Source organism: Papaver somniferum, chromosome 6 (genome assembly GCF_003573695.1).
Source record: "Papaver somniferum cultivar HN1 chromosome 6, ASM357369v1, whole genome shotgun sequence".
Taxonomy (NCBI): domain Eukaryota; kingdom Viridiplantae; phylum Streptophyta; class Magnoliopsida; order Ranunculales; family Papaveraceae; genus Papaver; species Papaver somniferum.
In genome coordinates, this window is record NC_039363.1 from 80,703,857 (window position 1) to 80,726,294 (window position 22,438).

The following is a 22,438-nucleotide window of genomic DNA, read 5'->3' on the forward strand; positions in this document are numbered from 1 at the left end:
GAGAACAAGGCACAAAACAATTATAAAAAAAAACAAATTGAGAGCCTAGGCATACAACTAGAGTGGGAAGAGAACCAGTTTGCTCACAGTCACTAGTGAGCACTAGTTTCTCCCCACTGCTCAATCAATCCAATGCTTCAAAGGCTTTAGCCTAACATTCACACAAAACAGTAAACATCACAACTAGGTTATGAATCCACCTTGTGACCTAGTCAGATGGTGTAATTCTATGTTAAATCCCTGTCCCTAATGGAGCTAGGTGAAGGTTCAAGCCTGCCTATGTTCCAGGGCATACATAAATGGAAAGGAAGGAGAAGAAGCTTGCTCAACTGTTTACTCCTAGCATTGACTGTCTTTTGACAGCACAATCAATCACAAGCACAGTTGAGCACTAAATTCCTCCAATTCTCAATCAGCTCAATTTACATGAATTATAACCTATCATTCCACCACTAACAGTGACTTAAGGCATCATCTCAGCCTAGCTATACACATACACATGAGAGCTCACATAACAGCAACAACAACAAAACAATTACTAAACAGAGCATTGAACTGAACATAAACAAACACATAAGACATAAAACAAAAACATGAACTGAATTGAAACACAAAAACAGCAACTGAATTGAAACTGAATAAGAGTAATGGAATAAACATAAAGATAGTTGCAAATTAAACACTAACCCTTGAGACACTGGCTATTCCAGTTCTCTTGGGTGACACACTGGCTAATCCAGGCATGGCTTTACAACAACACCCACAACCCATATTTATACCCAATTACACTTTAAAAGCAAAACCCCCAAAACAGTAAATTAGGGTTTCTGAAAATTGAAATTAAATCATACCAACTCTCTGAAATTTGATTTTGATTTTGACCCATCCCTCTTGTGCGTCTCCTACATCTCCTGTTGCTTTCAATTTGCGTCTTTAGCTTAACCTAGTTTACCATTTGTACACGCCTAGGGTTTCAGAGAGCCGTGTAAAATGGAAAAGTAGACAGCTAAGAGAAGGGGTATGTGATGATGGGTGTGGAGCGGTGTACGTGGTGATTATGGTGGTGGTTGAGGATTTGGTGGCGGACATGGGTGTAGCAGGTGGAGGAGCAGGTGATGGAGGTTGCTGTGAAGAATAAAGGAGAAGAGAGGAAATCGAGTGAGAGAAAAGTGTGATCGGTTAGGGTAGATAGGGTTTGGTGTTCCGGTGTTGAGCGGACTCATCATATTTCGATGTTCGGCGAGTGATAGGCGTTGGATCGATCCATCTGAAATGCATCCAACGATAAGATGGAACATAGCCTTCAGCAACCGTAGGATGATGAGATACAACGAAACTAACGGCGTGAGATGGAGTTAGGTGCTGTAGTGTTGGTCAGGAATTTCAGACTTTGATGTACTGGCGATGCTGCGACCGTAGGATGCTGAGATGATCCAATCTGACGGCTGAAAATGAAGGCGGGTATGGATATAGGAAATGGATTTGGGTAAGGGTTTTGGGCCTTGGGTATGCCAAGCCCATATCTTCTTTAAGAACAATTCTTCCTCCTTGAGCCCATTCCTAGCTTTTTGGACGTGCGCTCCATTCTTTGCGGCTTCCTTGCGTAATTCTTCCCGGCTTTTCACTACTTTTCTGCTCTTTTCGCTCCGCGACTCATCCGAACTTCGTTTATTACCTAAAAATGCAAAATTAAGTAAGAAAATTATTTATTCTTGAAAACAATGAAAATACAGAATATGGGATAAAATGTAGAATTAATGCACAAAAGATGAGTTAAATGCCAAGAAAAATATATAGAAATATGCACTTTTTAGCACTCATCAATGACTGTGAACAAGTTAAAAATCGTAAAAATATTCTACTTGCTTTTGAGCTTGTATCTGGTTTGAAAGTAAATTTTAAGAAGAGTGCACTAGTTCTAGTGGGGGATGCAGTTCATGCTACAGGAAAAATAATCATTTTTGGATATCCCATAACTTCCTTTCCTATGAAGTATTTGAGAATTCCATTGGGAAATAAATCCAAGGCTGTTGGAGTTCGGGGATGTAGTTTTACAAAATTTCCATAAGAAATTAAGTATTTTGGCAGAGAAAATATTTGTCTATGGGAGGTAGGTTAATGTTGATTCAAAATGTCTTGTCAAGTTTGCCTATTTAATACTTGTCTCTTTTCCAAATGCCTGCTTCAATTGAGAAGCAAATGGAAAGGATAATGACAACAATAAGGCAAAAAATTAAGACTTGTGAAGAAGTCTTTATATGTTAAGTGGACATGGATATATGAAAACGAGGTGGATGCACGGAGACAAATGGTTAATCATAAGTTTGGGGGTAACATAAGAGCTTTTTTACCTAACTCTTCAAATAAACCAGTTGGCAAGATTCTTTGGGATGGGATTCTGAAAAGCAGAGACCCAGTGAAACTGAATTCTATTATTCATGTTAATAGTGGAGATAAATGTCTACTCTGGAAAGACACCTGGTTAAATGGTCATTCACTTGTGTCTTTGTTTCCTTCTAATTTTAGACTTAGCGGAATGCATGAGGCTATAATACTATAAATGTTGGAAAACAACACAGAGAACAACTGAAATTTTGCTTTTTTCAGGGATCTTAAAGAGGAGGAAGTGGAGGAGATTGCTCATTTACTAGACTTACTCTCTACTTTCAATAGAGGTGATGAAGAAGATGTTAGAGTGTGGTGGAAAGGTACCAAACCTTTCTCTTTGTCAGCTTGTTACAAAGACTTAAAAGTTGATGATTTGATTCATTTCTTTATAAATGTGTTTGGAATCCAAAGAATCCACAGAAAACAATTTTCTTTTTGTGGAATTTATGTTAAATCCTGCTCCAACACAAGACACTTACAGAAATCAAGTCATTATCAATGGTTGCTTATTTTGCAAAAAGGCTACATAGTTCAATCATCATCTGTTTCTTCGCTGTGAAACAACAAGAGAAATCTGGCATTATTTTCTGAAAGGTTACCAACTAAATTGACTATTTCAAGCTATTGTGAGAGATACCATTTAGGAATGGAGAAAAAAATATGAGCCAATGACAGCTTGAGAAGAAGAATTTGGAATCCCTTTTGCCATATGGTGGGCGGTGTGGTTGGAAAGAAATGCTTGAGTTTTTAATGGAAAATACAAAGATATAGAGAATATCAAGGACATTGTCAAGACTTTGATCAGCTCTACTATAGTTGAGCTATTTCTGTTTTTTTTCTTACTTCATATTGTTATCTTCTTGGTAATGGTCTGATTTTTAATATATCTTGCCCTTTTTTAGTTAAAGAAAAAATAAAAATGCCAACCACCAAGTGTTGTGATGGTTGTAGTTGTGGAGGTAGGGATTCGAACTCCGTAATTGTCTGAAATAACTCCTTACAAGGAGTTAAGGATGTAGCCCTAAACCACTGTTCCAAACCATTGAAAGAAAGAAAGAAAGAAAAGAAATGGTTATATAACTAAATATCAATTCATAATGTATTTTTATAGCATACTCGTTTGGAAAGGAGATTTGGAGAGAGGATAGACACTTACATAGTGGTTTAGGTAAGATTATTCAGTATTATTTATAAGAGTAGCCTTTAAATACTCATCAAAATTACGTAACCTTATTCATTTTTTAACGCAATTACGTATCTATTTTCTTGATCCTGCATGCAAAAGTAGGAAAAGTGTGATCATCGAGAATTAGAATATCAAGGTTGAAATCCTGTTGTCAGTAATTATCTTTTTTTCTTAGTATAGATGAGCTCTAAAATGATCCAACTTTGAATGCTACGAAAACCACAAATGCTACGAAAACTTAAATGAGAAGAAAGCCTAGTGAGAGTGTCTTTCCATGGGTCTTATTACAGAGCTCCCTTACCAAGCAAAAACAAATGAACAAAGATTTGGGTTCTCGCTTATGGTTTCACTCAAGAAATCACAAATATTTTGGATCTCGCAAATTTCTAGAGCTTTAATTAGCAAGGCTGAATTGGAGGCCATGGAAACTAATAGGGGGTCAGGACATATTTTATATCCACACCAAAAGATATATGGGGATTCCAAAATGATGGTGAAATAACTATTTTACCCTTCTCTAATAACTTTTTCTCCTCCCATTCTTCTTCTCCTCCGCTCCCTCTCTCTCACTGTTTCCCATTCTATTAACGACTTCTGAGGAAAAAAATTTCTCACCGATTCATCATCGTAAGTGAACTAAAAAAAAAAGGTTTTCAACTGCAAAATTGCAGCTATAGTTCCAAGGTCGTTAACCACGGTTTTCTATTACTTAACGATTTTTGATATGCATGTTGAATTGATAAAAAATCGTTAACCATTAGGGTGTAGTAGATAACGACCCTAAACCTGGTTTTCTGCCCTAGAATAGTGTCGTATAGGGATTTCTAAATCGCTAACGACTCTATATGATACAAAATTGTTCCATGTTCAAAAAATAGAAAGGGTCGTCATGTCAAATGGTTGTAGTCGTTAACTATGTTGAAGGGTCGTCATGTGAAGTCGTTAACGATGTTGAAGGGTCGTTTTGTTTTATAAATTTTGCTTGCCGACCCTTGATCTATGAAATGGCTCGGTAGGGTCGTCAGTATATAGGAATGCCTAATTAACGACCCTAAGAGTAACATCTTCAGAGAGTAAAGAGTTTTAGAGTCGTTGGGTTCTACACATATTAAGTTAACGACTCTATATGACCTAACTAGCTGGAGTCGTCAATTGTATCACACTTGGTTGACGATTTTTCATAACCTGCAAAAGTTGCAGGTTTGAGTCGTCAAAGGTTGTGTCAAGTAATTGACGACTCCTTAGAGTCGTTCGTTTATTACCCTCTCGACTTAACGACCCTCACTTTGAGTAGTTGCATAGTGTACATGAATCGACCACTTGGGGCATCATTCATACAATTTGAAGAGTATATGAAGTTTAACTGATTGTTTTGAGCTTCGAGTTCTTCATTTTGAGGATTGGTTCCTTCATTTTGAGCAATATGATTCCTCTACTAGAATCCCACAAAAACTCAACTTCTTCCTCTCCACAACACAAAAACACAATTTTCCTTTTATCAAAATTTTATCCCTAAATCTGATTTTAATCTAATTAAACTAATTAACAATTAATTAACTTAATTACCACTAATGATTTGGGGTAGTTTAGCCATTTAAAAAAGTTGGGAATAAGGGATAATTTCCAATTAATATTTCATGACCTTTTTTTTGTTCCGTAGTTAGGATCCCCAATTATTTTTCCAGGGCCCCAAATTCAGACTTGTTAATTAGTTTTATATGCTCTCAACCTTAAGCTCACATTGAATAATATTAGTAAACTGATTAGTAGTAGTGGTAATGTTATATTTCATTGATTATATAATTAACAAAGTAAAAAAGTTGTCACTTTTTCAATTTTAAACTAAAAAGTAAAACCAAAAAATCCAAAAGAGCCGCGGTGAGAATCTGATTTCCACCGGTAAGTCACATGCGTTCTGTATAGATTTGATCTGCTGATCATCATATTACATATCTCACGAGAAATTAATCATCATCTCACGACTTCAACAAATTTTGAAATGAACACTTGTCAATCGCCCAAGTCTAAGCTATAACTATGACTTTAGGGTTCGCTAAAATGTTGTGTGCCAGTATGTGTCAGATAAAGTAAAGGCAAAGCCAAAGAGGAGCAAAGGAGAACTGGATATTTTTGAAATGACTAAGATAACCCTTTCAGAAACTTTGACAGTACTGAAAGTTCTTGCAATACAGGAACAATTTTGTCATATTGTGTTAATAAAAGGACCGCGACTAAACCCAAATTTGGTGTCGAGTGGGCTGGCGTAGTGGGACGGACCATCGATCAAAATTTGATCAAAGAGTAAAACTCGGACCAAATTTGGTCGGCGATTAAGACCAAATCCAAATATAGTCGGGCGTTTATATAATGTCCGCCTACCCGACGGGCGTTGGTATAATGTCCGCCTGTAGCCGCGCGTTCGTAAAGTTAACGCCTGATGCAGGGCGTTGGTATAATGTCCGCCTGGATGGGGCGTTGGTATAATGTCCGCCTGGATGGGGCGTTGGTATAATGTCCGCCTGGCATGGGGCGTTGGTATAATGTCCGCCTGGATGGGGCGTTGGTATAATCAACGCCGGACACCAAATTTGAATGGGGCGTTGATATAGTCATGAACCCAAATTTGAAAAGTTTACAAAACTTTGGTTGGGGCGTTGTCTTTATCAACGCCCCATTTTTTTTTTTTTTGAACCCGGGCGAACGTATAATCTCCGTCCCACACACCAGGCGTTGCTATAGTTCACGCCCCATACAGGCGTTGTCTTTATCAACGCCCCATACCAGGCGTTATCTTTATCAACGCCCCATGCCAGGCGTAATCTTTATCTACGCTGGACGATGAAGCGGACTTTATATCAACGCGCGATCAAATTTACTCGTCACCCGCTACGTCACAGGACGGACTAAACCCAAATTTGATTTTTTTTTTAGTCTTTGGTCTTTAGTTATGCTCGCACCACCGTGGACGCTCTGACGAGCTACCTATCTATCTATCTATCTACAAGCTAGATATAGGGCCGTAGACATGGATACAGGTTTCCTTGGACTTTAACTTTTGTCGCTAATCTTTTTTGCTTTTGTCCGCTAATGTTTTCGGCACCGAATAGACCAATGGATTCTTACTCACTATCATCTCTTCCTTCCTATCCACTTTGTTGTTGTTTTTATGATGAGCTATATGAATTGAATTTTGAGACCAATCCATCCCGTATACAGCGACGATATCAATACAGATGTGGGTCCCGTTAGCCGTTTGTCATAAAAGCATATACGACTCTGAACTTGTACGGGCCGGTCGTATTTTATTAACTGTGTTATCTACTAGGAGGGCCCCATACTCATGAATGCACGAGACCTACCACAGTGTCAAGGCTGCAAAGAACCAATTTCACCCCCACCTTTTGACTGTTAGTAAGTTTAAGATAACGTAATAATGCCACACTCATACTCTGTTAATATTGTCGCCGAATGCTGGCCTGCATGGGTCTCTCATCTCGTTCATTTAGGGTTATGCATGGACGAATCCGCAGTTCCGCACCATATGGATACCGTGAACTGATCATCTCATGCCATGATTTGAGGATGAGTTATCCGTTGCCAAAATACAAAATAAAATATCCTCTACCTTGGTGAAACAAGAATTCAGAACTAACTTTCACGAATAGGTAAAAAGTACACATAACAAGCCAAGGGTGCCCAAACCAAAGAAATTATGTGAACTATGGCATTCATTAACTAAAAGGACGGAGTTAAAGTTAGGCCAAGTGTGTACGTACCTATACTGATGTGAAACTTGTACTAATTTATATCAAACAGGAGGCAAACAAAATAAAAGGGAGCGCACGATCGATCACCTCAATGAACGATGATCAATGTATTTCATGATTACTTTAAATGCTTGCGGTAGAAAGTGAACATTAATGTTTACAATTATTGGTTGATGGGAATACTTTCGGTATAGTTGCAAGTATAGTGCTGTGCTGTGCTGTGCTGTTGGTACCTCCTCAATCTCACGGTTGTCAGCTGTGCTTGTGACTGACGAGTCCTCCATAATAGAACCCACTATGTAATTTGATGTTACAAGTTACAACAACAAATGCATCAAATTTACACATCAACTAAAAGATGGGTTGCTAGACTCCCCTATTTTTAAATTTGTTTTTATTCTTTTCTTTTGGGACAAATTTGATGTATTTTAACTAGGGTTTTTAGGGGCCACTCAAAAGGAATTAGGGGCCAACAATAAAACAAAAAGGGTCACCCAATCCTAAATTGTGTTCACCCCTTATCTCCCATATTTCGTAATGACAAAATTACCCTTCGATATTCGGTAGTTTGAGCAGGATTCGGGTGATAAAAAAATTTGAAGGATTTTTTTTTTTTTTTTTTTTTTCTTTTTCGAACTTTGGTACAACCATAATCGGTAGTAAAGTGTGTTACTTTAACTTCCGAATGTATATTGGTCCCAAAATGAGATTTTTCCAAAATCCTTTAATTTTCGACTTTGGTACAACCATAATCGGTAGTAAAGTGTGTTACTTTAACTTCCGAATGTATATTTGCCCCAAAATGATATTTTGCCAAAATCCTTAAATTTTCGAACTTTGGTACAACCATAATCGATAGTAAATTGTGTTACTTTAGCCTCCGAATATATTCATTTTTTGAATCTTAGTACTACCATAATCGGTAGTAAATTTGACTTCCGAATGTATATTGTCCCCAAAATGAGATTTTTCCAAAATCCAAAAATTTTCGAACTTTGGTACTACCATAATCGGTAGTAAAGTGTGTTACTTTAACCTCCGAATATACTAAATTTTCGAATTTTAACACTACCATAATCGGTAGTAAATTTAACTTCCGAACGTATATTGGCTCCAAAATGAGATTTTGCCAAAATCCTAAAATTTTCGAACTTTGGTACTACCATAATCGGTAGTAAAGTGTGTTACTTTAACCTCCGAATATACTCAATTTTCGAATATAGTACTACCATAATGGTAGTAAATTTGATTTCCGAATGTATATTGGCCCCAAAATGTGATTTTGCAAAATCTTAAAATTTTCGAATTTTGGTACTACCATAATCGGTAGTAAAGTGTGTTACTTTAACCTCCGAATATATTTCAATTTTTGAATATTAGTACTACCATAATCGGTAGTAAATTTGACTTCCGAATGTATATTGGCCCCAAAATATGATTTTGCCAAAATCCTAAAATTTTCGAACTTTGGTACTACCATAATCGGTAGTAAAGTGTGTTACTTTAACCTCCGAATATACTAAATTTTCGAATTTTAGTACTACCATAATCGGAAGTGAATTGTGTTAATAAGTGATGCTTATTATCTGCCGATTGTGTTCATGGCCTCAAATTCAAATTTTCAAAACTTAACAAAAGTTTCAAAATTTTCTACTTTCACAATCGGTAGTTAATGGTGTTCATTATCTATCGATTGTGCGTAACTTTTGTACAGAGAAATTTAATTTTTAGAATCAAGAATAATCGGTAGATATCGATCAATTTACCTACCGATTATGGTTGATGTTCTTAAGAAACGAAGAACATCAACCATAATCGGTAGGTAAAGTAGATTATTATCTACCGATTATGTTTCTGCTAGTGTAAATCCAAGAACATCAACCATAATCGGTAGGTAAAATAGATAGTTATCTACCGATTATGTTTCTGCTACTGTAAATCCAAGAAAATTTTCGGATCAAATTTTTGATTTCAAGTAATCAAATCCTAATTTTGAATCACAACTACTATCATCTATTCGTTTTGTTTGTTGAACTCCTTTTTTTTTGATGTTCTAAGTTTCAACTTTAAGGTTAATGAATTTTGGGTTTTAATTTTAAACAATCAATCATAACATTTGTTTGATCGATGATCTTTGTTTTCAATCAAAATTAAAATGATGGAAAAAAATTTCAATGGGTGGAAAAGAGAAGAAGAAGTGGAATGATATGATTATGAAAATAAAGGATATAGGTTTAGATTTAGTATAAAGGTGAAGGACAATATAGACAAATTTTTATTTTTAAGACATCCCTTAACCTCCTTCACTGGATGGGAATAAAAAAGTGGTCCCTAATTCCTTTTGAGTGGCCCCTAAAAACGCTAGGTATTTTAAGGTGCAGGGGCCATGAAATATTAGACTATTAGCTAAGTTTGTTTGAATTGAACGGTTCATAATTTCCGATGTGACAACATTTTTTTCTTTTTTTATAGTGCCAATAGCACAAAATTATTAATAGGAAATCAAACCAATAGAGGCTAAGTTAGGAGGTTTGGTTGGTCTAATTTTAGGGTTCCATTTCATGATGGCGTGTTGTGCTTCATGGGGATGAGAGAAAGAAAAGCAAAAACAGTGCATGTGGTGAGTTGAGATTTATTCACATCCCACAAAGGTCCGGTCAACTTTTGAAATTTCTATCAATCTTTTCTAAAGATAGTTAGTGTCTTTTAATAAGCCTTTTATTACGACATTTCAAACTCAATTAGGACTTGTTTATGTAGACCACAAATAAAGTAAAACTTTGAAAATGATAAGCGAAATTGTAGTTTTAATTTTAATTATTATTTTCTTTAACTTTTTTTTTAAAAAAAAACGAAAGAATTGTATTAAAGCAAACTTAGTTCGTTACATGGTTCATGCCTAACTGAAGTTGAGCCATAATCTCAATAGGAGGAGAATTAGACCAAGTAATAGTTTGGCAATTCACTCTAGCTAGTCTAGAGAGAATATCTACTGTTTTATTTCCTTCCTTAGGAATGTAATAGCATTTCCAAAGGGTAAAACTACGAAAGAGCAATTGAATATCCTTGGTCATGTTGAGAAGTTGTCATTCTATTGCAGAATTGTTGTTGACTGCATCCACAACTGTTTTCGCATCCAGCTCAAAGTGAAATTTCTCCAGCTTTAGCTCTTGCACCCACTTTACAGCTTCCCAAAGACCCAAACATTCAGCTTGCTCCGCACTCCTAATGTTCTTCAATTGGATGCACTTTTCTTTTATTATTGTAGTTTTAATGGGAATAAGAATGATTGTGGGAGTTTTTAGATCTCTTATTATTCAATAGAATTTTATTTAAGGGAAAAAAAAAGAGTTTTATTTAAGGAGACTCACTCAATGTCCCTTGTGGTGGGTAGAGATTTTTCTTAAGTTTTTAAAATTATCCAAATTCCATGTTATTGGATTGAAATTTCTCAAGAGTTTCTCATATATTGTTATCAAATTTTTAAAACTATCAAGATTCCATGTTATTGGATTGAAATTTCTCAAGAGTTTCTCATACATTGTTACTAAATTTAAAATTCAAAATTACTAATCTGTGTTTTTAGACATTTTGGAAGACTTTTTGATGAAAATAAAAATAACAAAAATATCTCCACTAGGAGATCATAAGAATTTGGGGTTGTTTGTGATAAACCTGATTTTGCAATTTACCCTTAATAAAACACAAAGCAAAGTCAATACAAAGAGAAAATATCGGAACGCTGGAATGAAAAAGAAGTCGCTAACCACCGATAAGCTAACAAATGTTATACCAATATAGTACAGAAAAATTAGTAAACTTGATTCTGATGTTATTGTAGCGAGAATTTTTATTAAAAATGGGCAAACTTGAAGCTACAGAAAGAAGTGTTTGAAAATATGTTTGATCCCACATGTTGTTGTTCAAAGCTGCGAAACTTTAAACCATGTTGCTAGTTAAATGGCCTAAACTACTTTTGACGACTGTAAATTTGAGATTTGATGATTATGTTTTTTTTCCCCTCCATTATTTTGCTAGACTGGCCAGAGACCACACATTAACTGAAACATAGGGGATACCAAATACGCCCAACTTTTTCGTTCGACAACCTGTATAGACAAAACTTAATACAATAGCAAGTAGACCAACTGAATGATCCTTGACAATATGTATATAGAGTTAATATCTTAGCATCTACCCAGTCAGTATATATATAGATACCAGGGCTGTGAATCTGATTGTTAAGTAGAGTACTTGGACGATCTCAAAGATCAATATCCAAGATTAATCTAGTTTTATCCAAATAATTCAATCGGAATTCTGCCAAGTGATTAAACTTGTTATATACCTTTCAAGATACGGATTCTACAAGAAACTAGTCTCGTAATCGATTACAATTAAGTGGACATAGCTACTTAGATTGAATATGTACAAACCTGTGTAAATCCAATTATAAAGATAAACAATATAATACGAAAAAGGAAAAACACAAGACATCATAAATTTTGTTAACGAGGAAATCACAATAGCAGAAAAACCTCGAGACCTCGTCCAGATTGACCACCACACTGTATCAAGCCGCTACAGATACTAGCCTACTATAAGACTTCAAATTAGAATGTAGTGAAGACCGAAACCACCCTCCAAGCAATTCAGTTACAGTCGCGCTCCTTAAGTCTCTTGAACCTCGCAAGGTTCTACGCACTTGATTCCCTTAGCTGATGTCCTTTATGGCCTAAGAGTTTCTTCAGCCGAAGTGAAGACTTTTGATACCAATCTTCCTCTAACAAATAAGCCTATTTGATTTCCGTTTAGATCAAAGAACAAGGTGTGGGAATCTGTTTGCAATAGACAAAGCTAGCAAACCTCAAAAATCCGGAACTTACAACTCCCGAATAGCAGCCTAGATATTTAACCACCTCTCAAGAACAATCTTCAAAAGATCAACTAAGATCAGTCTTTAGATATCTATCTTGGAGAATCACAAAGTCTGAGATGAAGAGAACTTTGTGATTACTACCTATCTTGCCTGAAAGAGATTACGAGAATCTCGGTAACAGAAAAGAAAGATGAGGATTCATGAACTATCAAGGTAAAGATAGTCGGACCTGGCTTCACGAATCCCCAAAGCAAAGTATTTTAGTCGTTAACCTAATAACGTTTCACATATGAAACCTATGTCAATAAAGGACGACTTTAGAATCAACTAGGACACAAAGTGTCATGATTAATTTTCCCAGTTGACAAAAATGCTCTATTTATAGTTTTCAACGAGCATGGTTAGCTAAGAATTCAAGTTAGGATAACTTGACAATCAAGCAAACACTTTTAGGTCTCCAAAAGTATACACATAGGTTCGGTTACGGAACCGTATATAATGACTGTTCGGTTCGGAAAGTTAGTCAAATAACTGAAAGCTATTTGATGTTCATTTAAACACATAAGAAATTAATCATGATTCACACTTATAAGAGTTTAAGTGATCAATGGAGTCTTACAAGTATTTAAGAGAGTTTTATCAATGGTAAACATTGTCGGGACCGTTGGCATAACGGTTCGCCAACCGTATGTATTGTTCACGAGTCATGGTGCAACGGTTCGTTAATCGGGTTCACCAACCCTTCCAGCGTACTGAACTTAGTTGACCACAATTCGTGAACCAGGTTCGCCAACTGATAGCCTATTTATTCAACTTATGAATTCAATTTACCACGGTTCGCCACCTGGGTTCCTGAACAGTTCCCAACTGAACTTGCGCTTTGCGAACTGGTTCACCAACCTTCTTGTATTTCTGTATCTCAGATATCTATGGTTTGCGAACTGGTTTGCCAACCTACCCTGAGTAGAAATATCAGTAAGTTCATATTTCTCTCTTATGATGTTTGAAACATTCCCAAGTGACATAATCATTTGCATGGGAAATTTTCAATTGATCCAAAAATTAATTCATATAACTAACTTTGTTAAAGACCTTTGAAAATCTAATTGCTAAATCATTTTTCAAGAATTTTCACAAGACAAGCTTGACTGGAAACTTCTCCTTTGTGATAATACTATAAGTCATACGACATAATCTCAATAGATAGAATGATGGTATAGTGGGTAAAATATAATGGTTCAGTCTTTACATACCTGATACAGAAGTGCTACAAATGTCTTCGTCGATCTTCAGTCTTCAAGTGTGATCTTTGATACTCAACTACAATTCTAACCTAGTCAGACTTGACTTAGTAGACTAGAAATCAAGATATAGTTTTGATCATCTAACATTGACAACAAGTTTGAGATAACAAAACTTATGGGTTCAACCGAGTAATGCTCTAACATTAACTAACAAATCACTTTTCTCATACTTGTACCAGCAAGATCAGCATTAATCAATTGACCAATACTAGCATCAGGTAGATGATTAATCCACGTTCCTTATATCTCATTTGCAGAACCTCCCTCGGTTAAGTAGTCTGCTACAGAATTGGCATCTCTATATCTTTATTGGAAACAACTATCTTCAAAATTCACCTTCGAATTGTTAATATCTTCAATCAAATCACTCAAACTCCATGGGACTTGAACTTTCTTCTTACATAACTGAATGGCATACGTCGAATCACTCTCAACTTCCAGCTTTGTGATTCTGATATCCTTAGATAACAACATTCCATTTCTTATGTCCCAAACCTCTACCACCTAGTTATCATTTTTAAAAACGTGTTTAGCAAAGCATGAATACAAGCCACCTTTAGAGTATGGTTTTGTTTTTGTTTACTAGCATTGGTGCTTGCATTTTTCTAGTATTACTATAATGACGACCAATATTAATAAAAAAAAATACTATAGTAAGAATGGTCTTCCTTAATTATTTCTATCGTTGGTGACACTATGAAAATCGCAAGTCAAAATGCACTCACAGTCACAACTTAGAACACATTTTTACCGTTAATATTGTTTTAGTGGAAAACATTGATCTATCAATATATTATTACTGGTTCTTACTTCGTGAAATTTACTCTTTTTGATACAACTTTTTAAATGTTTATTAGGTATTATAATTTATTTAATTTCTCCACTAGAAATCACAAAGACTGTCTAAAAACCTACTAGGTTTGTAACTATATGTCACCGAAATACTCTCATAAAGTCACTAGAAATCTCTATATTTTAAGAGTACATCAGAAAGTTACGTAGATAAAATTATATTTATTATTTGACCAGTGACTACCCCTTGTAAATCATAAAAGTTTTTGGTGGATCATATTAATTACTAAGTTATTTTGTATTTTATTATAATTTGTAACATACTGAGTTATATTTTTGAAATTGCCCAACACCCAAACTTACTGTGCTTTTCGACATTTTTGTAACAATTGTAATGCCTTATTTATTCATAAAGAATACATCGACACAATAAATACTTTCACAAGATCTTCATTTCCATTATACTGACGGTGTGGCTTACGTTATATTTTTACGAGCACGCATGTGAGTGTGTGAATAAGTCTTATGGTCTTTTAATCCCAAAACTTTATATGAAAGCCTTAGAAGGACTAAATCTAATGGATTTAAACTTCCTCTGACTATTTTCTATACCCGATCATAGACGATCATATCATCGAGAGGAATGAGAAAATTACCTACCAAAAAGAGTAGGTTTTTGACAGAAATCTAATCTAGCGATTGGAGATCATATATTCTATATTTAAAAAGAACAACTAAAGTATAAATTGATACTCGCTGGAGACACTGAGAGAGATTACCTTCTTTCCCATATTGATGATGAATCAGCGTTGTCTGTCAAGTGAGAGGTTGAGACAAGGGCGGAGTTAGGAATTCAAGTTCGGGGGACATTTTTTTTTTTTTGAAAAATTCACAATAAAATACATTTCAATAATATTAAACATATCATTATAAAAAACAAAACCCAATCAATAATATTCAACTCATACACATATCGAATCACCGACATATATAGTAATCTACCGTCTCCATCCTCAAGGGTAACCGCCCTCGACGTGTTTTCATATTTGGAACCATCGCATAATCATATCATCAGTAATATTGTTGAGAATATTTCTTTCAGCATGTGCAAGCAAACAACCATTCATCCATTCATCGCCCATCGATTCTTCAAAGTTTCATAGCCGAATATAATCTTTCTACCGAAGCTGTTGAAACTGGCAAGATTAATGAAACAAAGCAGTTTGTGTGAAGGATTTGTTCCAAAAGACTTACACTAACTCACTGACTCATCCTTAACACCAAATGTTTGCTAGTGGTCTAATTTCTCCATCCTTTTTATACCACTGACAGACAACCAACATTTTGCACAAATAGATTCTAGTTATCTACAATATGTAATATAGACAAAATGATGTAAATTATCACAAACAACATGAACATTTTCCTAAGCTAATTTTGGATTTAACCACAAAAACTTATTTGAGATCGTTTCAAATTATGCCAATCTTTGTTTCTCTAATCAAGTCACAATCCCCCTATTCAATTCAAGAAAAAAAACCCTAATTTCAAATACCCTCAACTTCTAAAATTTCTAACAAAATTAAAGTGTGGGTTGTTGATTTCATTATCTAAATTCATGATCTACACTCATGTTTAATATCTGATATACTATAAACAAAATTGATGTGTAAGGAAAACCCCAATCACATAAACCCTATTCAAATCACAATTAATCTACGATCTATCTACTAAAAACTATAAATTAATTAGAAATAGATATACTATTTTCATAATAATTTCTAACTCAATTAAGATTCACAATAGATTTAACTTTTTCAATAATCAATTACTTGTTTCCTGTCTCCACAAAAATACTGTAGACATGAAACATCCCTTTACAGTTTTAAGTAGAACCCACTTTTGTCGGGCAGATATCAAAACAAATCTTTCGTCCATTTACAATTTTAACTCACGGATTCATCCCCTCTTCGCACTAAAGTTCCCATTATAGTAAACCTCCATAGGTGACATCGGAAAACTCAGTGAGGACTGCTGTCCTTACTAACTCCGTGCCTGGGTTGAGGATCTCCATTAGTGATTCTTAAAGCTCATTCTGACTAACAAGAGTATGACATGATACTTTAACATATGAGATCATTCACATATATGAGTGAAAAGCGGATCGCTTCTTTGGTAACTATAAGGCAATGCCATTCTAAGGAAGTGATAAAATACTAAGAATATTCAAGGCCAGAATGAATACAACCAAGAATCCAACATTATAGATATATGAACGGTTCAAGATATTACGTTCACGGGTTAGCTAGTAAATCCTATAAATCATTAACATGTTTGGTCAAAATCCACAAGCTACCAATTACTGATGCATTGCATTTCTCTTATGCTCTTAAACGTTGTAAGTTTTATTGAGTCAGTATTTTCTCTCATGAGGAGGATTGTTCGAAAATTAAGTCAAAATTCGCTATTCAGGCGAAAAATATTTTTGAAATTTAAACTTCAAAATATGTATTTGGTCCATGCCTTTTCTTCCATATGGTTGAACAAGTGTTTAGAGAGCTACCGTTTGACACGGTGAGTTTGTTGAATAAATATACATATTTTAGAACCTCCATTGAACTTATATAAATCCATCTTTTAGTTAAGTTTTTGATGAAGCTTCCGAAATATTGTAAATAAGTTTTAGAAGTCTCGAGTTTGAGTCGTGTTTAAGGGCATACTAATTGTCAATATTCGTCTGCCGAGTAGAATCGTAATGCTAATTCTACAATGCATGATCATTGTATCTTGGAAGGTGACGTTCGTAAATCTATAAACACCGTGTGCGATAAAGATACACCATACTAAACTACACCAGTCCTAAAATGTAATTATGATCTGGCCAGAAAATGTAATTCGGATGGTGACCAAAAAAATAAAAATTATTATTTGATTTAGTGGGATAAGGCGAAGGACAAGAAACAATGATATAAAAGCGGTAGTAAAACACTAAGAAAGCGATAACATACACGAATGGCTTCTCGACTTAATCAAGTTGAAAAATAAAAAATTAGTCAGCGAATCAAATATTGGTTACGTATTTTGAAAGTATTTTTACTTCTTGTTGCCAAAACGACATGTTCAGTCTGAGCTATGGATCTTGGATGATACATCTTCGTAATGAAAAGAGAGTGGAAACATGAGAAATTGAGTACCATTAGCCTCTAGATAAATTGTTTTAGGTACGGTAAAAACAGAGTTCCTAAGAAGAAAAGGCAATATCTTTTATGCCTGGCGAGATTGTGGTATACCCATTTTATTCCTATCCAAACTAGTGTGCTAAGGGGTGTCTAAAAGGTGTTAAAAGACCAAATTGCCCATACTAAAAAACCATTCCGACCAAAACATATTAAAATAAAATCAAAATCTTTCCTCTAAACTCTAACTGTATACATGTGAAATCAAAAAAAAAAAAAAAACAACGAAGAATCAAAACGAATCAAAGGTCGGCAGTTTTTTTTTTTGTCGACCTTGCTGATTAAAATATAGTTGGCAGGGTATAAGGTTGAATACCGTGCCGACTTTTCATCTCTGAAATTAGCTGTTACAGAATCGGCAAGATATCCATCTCTATACCTTGCCGACTATATTTTAGTCGGCAGGTGATAGACACATTTTTGTGTCCGATTTGTCTCGATTCTATATATTGTTAGGGCTCATTTTTGTATTTATTATGGTGTTTTATTTATTTGTAGGTATTTTTGGCCAATAAACATTTTTGGAAAAAATTGGCTCGAAAAGTTGTCGGAAAGCACCCGGAGGACACTTGCTATTCGGACCCCCGGTTTGGATAAGGGGCACCCCCAGGACACCCCTTAAGGCAGCTGCTAAAGGCACCCCTACTCTGGATAGGGGGCGCCCCCTTACTTCACAAATTCAAATCTTAAATTTGGCGGGAAACTCTATTATTACCTGCATGAATTTGGGAGCATCAGTTGGACGTGAAATAACGAGATTCAATGGCTGATTTTTGTTGGGTTGGACTTCCTAGAGCATAACAGGGTTGGTGTATGTGATTGGATCTAATGAATTGGTCTAGATCGACCGGGAGAAGGAAACAGAGGTGTTGTGGTCACGGGTTGCTGTTGGAATATTTTTTCGACAATTCAAGGAGATTAAAGGCTAGAAAAGCTTCCCCAACATTCGTAGTTATCTAATAAAGAGTTTGGAAGTATTGGGAGAGGTCAAATACGCGTAAAGAGAGTTTGGCAGAAAGAAAACTCCGAAGATTGCTGTGGAGATAAACCAAGATTTTGGGGGAGATTTAATCGAGCTGTGGCCTATAAAAGAGGAGGGGATAAGTCATAGAAGTGGGACGAATCCTTTCAGAGAAGTTTAGAACACCACAGAGCTCCAGAGATCGAGTTGCAGGAAAATACCGTATTCTGCTGTTGCTGCTGAAGAGGAAGAACACGAAGAACATTGACGCACAAGCAACTGTCGCAGAAAACTATCGTTGTTTCACAGCAGAACCTATGTGTCGTTCATCACAGCGGTTGCGTTAGGTCTTTAGCTACTATTTCGCCCTGTAACAGTGATTCTGCAACACCAATAAACTGTTGCGAATCGTCTGTATTATTACCTTTCACTCTATCATCTTTTGAGCAACAAACACATATTTTGAGACCATGATTAATATGAGGAGCTAAACCCCATTGCTGAGGCGATAGAAGAAGCTATTTTTCCAACAAAAAGTGGTATATTCTATTTTATCTTTTTATTTACAATAATTATATGATTATTTGCCTTGAACTATTATTGAATATGATTTTTATTTGAGTGATTGTGATCTATTTTGATGGAGTATGCTTAGTTTTAAGACTTTTGATGCTTCATACTTGGTATTTACAATTATTACTTTTGAAAATCTACTTGTTGCAATATTTTAGAATCAAATTAAACGAGAAAATTGCATAAATATAAGTATTGGTTTAATCACTTTGAACTTGGAAAATAGTGGAATCTTAGCCCCAGTGTTTCTTTTAATATTGATATCATCTTTGATTGAGGTTGCTATAATTTTTAGTGAGCTTTCCATTTTAATATTATAATTTAAGTCTAATTAATATCCTTCACAAGTCTGAGAATCGAACACTTTTACCCTATCTACAAACACATCAATTTTTGGCGCCGCCGACGCGGACTTGTTTTAGGGTTTTAGATTTTTTTTTTTTTTTTTTTTTTTTATGTTTTTGGGTATTTATCTTGTGTCTACAGGTTCTGGATCATAAAGAAAATTGAGCCAAAGAGTTTGGTGATTTCATAAAGACTTGGAGCTAAAGATTAAAGCAAAAACAACAGAAAAGAAGACAATTTTATTTTAGACAATTTTAGTTTAGGGTTTGTTTATTTTCTTTTAGAAAAAAAAAACTGTTTTAGGGTTTATTATTTTTGTAATTTTTCTTTTTTTTTGGACTTTTGGACTTTTGGACATTATTTTTTTTTATTACCCTACGGAAGGGTATTTTAAATATAAACTGTTTGCAGAGAATGAGGACAATTACGATATTGTCTCTGCACCTTGGGTTCGTACACTAGACATCGGAGTCATTCGCCCGAGTCGACTACAATCGATTCATCCCCCGTATGGAACGGGAGGTAATATTCTAAACACTCGCGAATCCCCTGTCAGCGAGTTACTGGACTCCTTCGTATGCATATATGTTGAGGACTGAATACGGACATTTATTTTTCTAGTAAAGGGCAAGGCCTGGCCATACAAGATAAGGGTTTGGATTTCATCACCGTTTTCTTCTTGCCCGCTTTAGGAACACGTAACCTACGTGAACCTAAGCCTAAAACTTTGACTAGAACGAGACCGATAGGGTAACGAGCTTAACAGGAAAGTCATTCGAAAAATATTGGTTACTCTCTTAAGCATACTTCGAAGTTCTTGACGGTTTCCGTAAGTTGAATGCGTGACTGCGCCGCCTTGTAATATCGGTGAGGCCTTGGGTATCAAAGCTCCACCGAGCTTCCCTCGCCTCTATTCAACTTACGTTAACTAGTATTGATTCCAGAGGGGTTTGCTTAAATTGTAATGAATTCCCGTTCGAAGGATTAGAAGCTGGTCTAGGAACAATCTAAGTGGAGCCATCATGCTTTTTGTTTGCTAGAAATCAATAGGTTTGATTTGGTTGAGTCGTCCTTGATCTGTGTTTGCTTACTCTTCCAATTTAGAAAATTCTATTGTATGCCTGAACGTAAAAGAGACGCACTAGGTAGATTTGTTAAAGAGAAACCTGGTAGTTCGAAGCGTCTCGATTAACTTAATCTAGAGAGTCCGATTTTTGAAGAGTCTGTTTTTGAACGTCCTTTGACTGAGGAGAGAATCCTTGTTGCTCCGATAGCGCCAGAAATGATAACTTTGAAAGCTTTGTTGAATCCAACTAGGACTACTCGTCCCTCATGTATCAGGTTAGCTGAGACGGAAGCAACTTATGAACTTAAACCTGGGACCTTACAGCTGCTCCCAATCTTTTTAGGGAAAGAAAATAAAAACCCCTATTTCCATGTTAGGGACTTTGAGGAAATTTGTAGTACCCTCAGGATTAGAAACCTAGATGATGATGCTTTGAAACTTAGGTTATTCTCCTTTTCCCTGAAAGATAAAGCTAAATCGTGGCTATATAGTTTGGCTTCCGGGTCAATCGAAACGTATGAACAACTTACATCTGCCTTTTTGAACAAGTTTTTCCCTAGGCACAAAACATCGTCTATTAGAACGCAAATCTGCATGTTTTCTCAACAGGAGGGAGAAACTTTGTATAGGTATTTGGAAAGGTTCAATGATTTATTAGCCCAATATCCTCATCATGGTTTAGAGAAGGTTAGGTTAGTTCAGATCCTTTATGAGGGTTTAGATTATCCCACCACAACCACAATAGATTCTATGTGTACTAATGGATTTAAGAACCAAACAGTTGATGACGCGATGACATATTTTCATGAAGTCGCCGAAAAGACCCAATAATGGGAAAGTAGTAGGGGACCCCAGAAAAAATTCTTCTTAGCAGAGGAAACGTTAATAGGGTAGAAGGAGTCTATGAATCATATGCCAAAATTGCTGCTATAGCGAAAAGGTTAGAAGATTTAGAAGTGGGTAACACTAGTGGTAGATTGGAGCCTCTTTGGGAAGGCCAGAATAATGAAGAGCAAGCCAATGCTCTATATAATAACACTAGGTTTGATAATCGTCAGAAGTTTGACCCATATTCAGAAACCTATAATCCTGGTTGGAGGAACCATCCGAACTTTTCATGGTCTAAGGGCCAGAGTCAGGGTCAGTCTAATAATTCTAATGGTCCCCCAGGTTTTGGGTACACTAGGAATACATCAGGCCCAGAAAATAAAACGACTAGCTTAGAGGAATATATTAAGATGTTAGCAAAAACTCAGGAAATGTTAGCACATAGCCATGTTAGTTTTCAACAGGAAACCAAACAGAATTTTCAAGCTAATGCTCAGAGCCTTGCTAAGTTAGAACTTCAAGTTGGCCAAATAGGTAAGACCTTAAGTGAGAGAGATAATGGTAGGTTCCCTAGTCATACTAATCCCAATCCTAGAGGAGTTCATGAAGTAGGTACAAAACCATCAAATCAATTGAATGCTATTAGAACCCTTAAGAGTGGTAGAATAGTAGACAATCAGGTAACCATGCCCAATAGTGAACATACTGTAGTTCACCCCTCAGGACCACTAGCTACTGAAATTGATAAAATTTCCGATGATGCCAACTCAGTCCCTGAGAGGTCTGATTCTGTGCCTAGAGCCCCATTTCCTCAGCTATTAGTACCAACAAAGAAGGAATCAAACTTTAATGACATATTGGAAGTTTTTAAGCAAGTTACCATAAACCTTCCTTTATTAGATGCAATTAGGCAAATTCCTGCTTATGCCAAGTTCCTCAAGGATATGTGTACGCGAAAGCGAAAACTTAGCGTCCATAAATAAGCCTTTTTAGCTAGTCACGTAAGTTCAATTATTCAAAACACTACAATTCCAAAGTACAAAGACCCAGGTTCCCCTACCATTGCTTGTAAAATAGGTAAACGCCAGGATTAAAAAGCTTTACTTGACTTAG

General features: G+C 35.7%; 1 pseudogene; it reads right to left on the reverse strand.

Moving 5' to 3' along the window:
* Nucleotides 1-21,077: 21,077 nt before the first annotated feature.
* On the reverse strand, nucleotides 21,078-21,177 carry LOC113292195 (annotated as a pseudogene).
* Nucleotides 21,178-22,438: the final 1,261 nt, after the last annotated feature.